This window comes from Oratosquilla oratoria, chromosome 4 (genome assembly GCF_046742065.1).
Source record: "Oratosquilla oratoria isolate Oo_2021 chromosome 4, ASM4674206v1, whole genome shotgun sequence".
In the NCBI taxonomy this organism is placed as follows: Eukaryota; Metazoa; Arthropoda; class Malacostraca; order Stomatopoda; family Squillidae; genus Oratosquilla; species Oratosquilla oratoria.
The window spans coordinates 15,714,512-15,719,511 of NC_134780.1; the positions used below are offsets into that span (position 1 = coordinate 15,714,512).

Genomic DNA, 5,000 nt, shown 5'->3' on the forward strand with positions numbered 1-5,000 from the left:
AATTAGAAATAAATAGATTTTTTTTTTTAATTCAGATCTATTTTATTTAAATCGATTTTTTATAGATTCTAAATATTGTGGGATTGCTATCTGATATGCGATCTGATTGCTAAAGGACATTTTTTATATATCAATATAAGGAGCAGTGTTATATAAACTTGTCACAAGTATACAAAGAACGGTATAAGCTGTATGTGAAGAAGGTATGCTCAGGTTCACTCGATTCCTCCAAGAGTTTTCTCATCTTGGTGACATTTGCTGCATTATCTGTCACAACACTTACAATGTGACAACCAAAATCTTGTTCAGCCTTCTTGATCGAATTTTGTACAAGTTGTAGAAGATATTCAGCAGTGTGAGGTTTCCCTGATGTGTCTATTGTGTCAACTAAATAAATCTGACCTTTGAATGTTGTTAGAGTGACACGTATTATGGGCTCATTATGGATGTTAGACCACCCATCAATTGAAAGACATACAGTTTCATTATTCAGGTCATCTGCACACTTTTTATATTCCTTTTCATACACAAGATCCAAGTACTTATCAGCAATATATTTTCTGGATGGAGGAATATAACCTGGCCTCGGGTTCTGAACCATCTTGAGAAACTGGGGATGCTGAACAAGACGAAATGGTGAATTTGTAACAAATATCATTCTTGCAACTTCTTTGTCGAGACTTTACTTTTGAGAGGCTGAAGTTTTTATGATAAATCTGTCCAGAGATGTTGATTACTTTCTTTTAGATGAAAATGATTTAGCAGAAGTGGCGCCTGTGGAGGAGTCTGATAGTGACCTTTTTAATGGTGGTGTCAGGTTTGCAGATATTTCAAGTGGAGCCGATGATGAAGGGAATGAAGCTGTTCATACAGATCCTGAAATTGAAACAGAAAATTTGAGCATATTGCATAATTATAAATGAATAAATAAATGAATGAATACAGTGTGATTTAGGCTTCTTTTGAGTACAGTAGTTATTTTTTTAGATAATGATCATATTCACACAAGCCACTAAATTATTTGGAAATAATTAACAGGATATGAAATAGGTGGGCTTGGAATTCAGCCCACACAGGATTCAGTCCACTTTTAAATTCACTAAAAATAATGGGTTAGTTGGGTTAGGTTAGGCTAAATCCCTTTGGGCTGAATCCCATGTGGGCTGAATTCCAATGGAACCTATGAAATATATTACACAATGTTGAATGAAATGAATGACAATCATCTAGGCCCCAAAGTTGAGTGGATAAAGTATATTATAGTGATATAGTCATTACCCAAATTTAGAAGTAATGAAGTTGAAGTATCATTTCTTTAGGCCTTCGCATTTTTTATTGTACATGCTCTCCATTGTTCACCAAAATTATATAGTTGCGTATGAAAAGGGAGAAATGCACACAATATAAGTAAAATTATTTACCTGGATCATCAATTTCTTCTTCTGTATGCTGTGGCTGACCTTGGCATTTATCTCTGTGAGATTTTAATCTTGACACAATGCCCTGTAATTCATGGCTGCAGTCTTTGCATTTAGCTCGGTATCCTTTGCCAAAAGTTGTTGGTAATTTTTCAAAATAATTCCAGACAGGATCATTTTTTCTGCCTGAAGGAACCACTCTGCCAGGTCCAGAAGACATCCTTCCTGGTTAAGAAGAACATAAGAATAAAGGAGACTGCAAGAGACCATAAGGCCTACACTAGGCAGGTCCGAATCCATCACCACCTGTCGTCCCCATCCATAAAGTTGTCTAATCGGTTTTTTTTAAACAACTGATAGTTTCAGCGCTTACTACATGGTTACTAAGTTTATTCCATTCATCGACCACCCTATTAGTAAACCAATTCTTGCCTATTTCTTTCTCAAATCTAAATTTGTCCAGTTTATACCCATTACTGCGAGTCCTGCCCTGTTGTTTTATCATGATGACCTTGTTTGCAGCAACTGTCTCAGTGAGAAGCTGCGTACCTAAAACAAGTTTCAACAAGAATCTTGTTGAAATTTGTTATGGGATGCACAGTGATATATACTACATGTAAGCTTATACCGTTCCTTGTATACTTGTGGCAAGTCTATATAACACTGCTCCTTATATTGATATGCTAAAAATGTACTTGAGCAATCAGATCGCATATCAGATATCAATCCCACAATATTTAAAATCTATAAAAAAAAATCTATTGAAATAAAATAAATCTGATTTAAAAAAATATATATATATTTTTCAAAAAGATAAAAAAAAATAAAAAAACATCAACACTGGTGTCCACTAACCTCGTACATTAATACCTGTTAAATCCGGCTAAAATTGTCATTTCAAAGCATAACAGTGCATTAAAAATAGTTTCTTATTTCACTATAAAAGTTTATATTAACTTATACTGCATTGAATAAGTCAATAGTTCATATATTTGTGCTATATACAATGCAAGGTTTCTAGTTTTGATATATTTGTCCAATATAAAATGTTAGGTTACAAAGAAAGCAATGGCCTCCACTAGCAGACCCAGGGATCTGGGTGCGCACGTCCTGTGTCATAGTAGTCCTTGATATATATATATATATATATATATGTATATATATATATATATACATATATATATATATATATATATATATATATATATATATATATATACATATATATATATATATATAATTGTATATATATATACATATAAATATATATATACATACATATACATATATATACATATATATATTTATACATACATATATATACATATATATATATATATAATGTGTGTTTGTATATATATATATATATATATATATATATATATGTGTGTGTGTGTGTGTGTGTGTGTGTGTGTGTGTGTGTGTGTGTGTGTGTGTGTGTGCATATATATATATTTGTATATATACATATATATATATATGTATATTTATATACGTATGTATGTATATATACATATATATATATGTATGTATATAAATATATATATCTGAGTGTGTGTGTGTGTGTGTGTGTGTGTGTGTGTGTGTGTGTGTGTGTGTGTGTGTGTGTGTGTGTGTGTGTGTGTGTGTGTTTGTGTGTGTGTGATAATAATAATAATCTATATAATAATACGATAGCGTGTGTGTTATTTATCTATTTTGTGTGTCACGCTTACATCAAAAGCAACGACCTTCCATGGTGTCGAAGTTCTCGAAGCTGCCGAAGTTCTCGAAGGTGCCAAAGTTCTCGAAGGTGCCGAAGTTCTCGAACGTGCCGAAGTTCTCGAAGGTGTCGAGGTTCTCGAAGTTCTCGAAAGTGCCGAAATTGTCGAAGGTGCCGAAGTTCTCGAAGGTGCCGAAATTTTAGAAGGTGCCAAAGTTCTCGAAGGGGCCGAAGTTCGCGAAGGCGCCGAAGTTCTCGAAGGCGCCGAAGTTCTCGAAGGCGCCGAAGTTCTCGAAGTCGCCGAAGTTCTCGAAGGTGCCGAAGTTCTCGAAGGTGCCGAAGTTCTCGAAGGTGCCAAAGTTCTCAAAGGTGCCGAAGCTCTCGAAGGTGCCGAAGTTCTCGAAAGTGCCGAAGTTCTCGAAAGTGCCGAAGTTCTTGAAGGTCTGGAAGGTCTCGAAGTTCTGGAAGGTCTCGAAGTTCTGGAAGGTCTCGAAGATCAAATGAAAATGAAGAAAGAAAATATGGACAACTCTATATAATTGAAACAAATGAAGCATTAAATCTGAGGTCAAATGCTAATCAAAATTCTAATTGCTTATATTCAGTTTTCGAAAAAATATCTCAAGCAATGGTCGATAATCTTTATGTAGGGGCATATAAAAACATGAGAACTGTCGAACTTGAAGAGCAACAGAGAGCTACATTACAAAATATCCCTCCCAGAAAAATAACCATGCAATTTATTGCCGGCCCTGATGCGAGGAGATATAATAATCCAACAAATGATGAAATTGCAGCAAAATTTGTCGGTGATGATGGAGCACCTCCTGTCCAGCATGACATTATAGTGTACCCTGAAGGACAACAGAGGGAGAGGATATCCTACCTCTCTTGCCATCTTGATGCAATGATTTACCCTCTTCTCTTTCGTGTAATTTACACGGGTTCCGCTAGTAATAATGATAATAATAATAATAATAATAATAATAATAATAATAATAATAATAATAATAATAGTAGTAGTAGTAGTAGTAGTAGTAGTAGTAGTAGTAATAATAATAATAATAATAATAATAATAATAATAATAATAATAATAATAATAATAATAATAATAATAATAATAATAATAATAATAATAATAATAATAATAACAACAATAATGATAGGTTTATTGAAATAGTAGTAATGCACTGACAATAATACAGCACAGTAATTATCCGAGTAATACGCCTAGTCTCACTTTTACAGTGATACGCTGATAATAATATAATACATTAATCATATGAGTGATATGCCTAGTTTAAGTTTTACAATGAGTTTATTGTGAGAAGAATGGATGGAATAGCACTGTTCTTGTGTCGGTCAGTCTTCGGTGCTCTGATGGGTTGGATCTTGTTGGAATGTCGAGTGACGTGGGGGGTGGGTGTGGTGTCATGTGGGAGGAAGTGACGGTGACGTTGGTCCTGTCCAAACTTTCTCAGTGCCTCACTGTGCTTGTCTGACACCCTTGACAGGCTGAGGTTGGTGAGGGCATGATCGTATCCCTCATACTGTCCACCCAAGATAAGTCTGCACGCTCTCTTTTGTACTCTCTCTAATCTACTCCTCTGTGTGATGTTGAGTGATGATGACCAGGCAGGGAGGCGTACATGAGGTTGGGGAGTACGAAGGTGGTGTAGACTCCCTTTAGATCTGGTGATGGGGTATCAAGGGACCTCAATCTGCACAGCATGTAGATTTTGTATGAGGCTGTCCTGATGATGTTGTTGATGTGCTGGTTCCAGTTGAGGTGGTCGTCTACTGTGATGCCAAGTAGCTTGGTGGACTGAACCACCTGAAGGAAGTGGGTTCCTAGTTATAGTTGGAGAGGTGCCACCGT

General features: G+C 35.4%; 1 pseudogene; it reads right to left on the reverse strand.

The window, feature by feature from the left end:
- Window positions 1-4,720: 4,720 nt before the first annotated feature.
- LOC143024403 (uncharacterized) overlaps window positions 4,721-5,000 on the reverse strand; it is a 508-nt pseudogene continuing 228 nt past the window's right edge.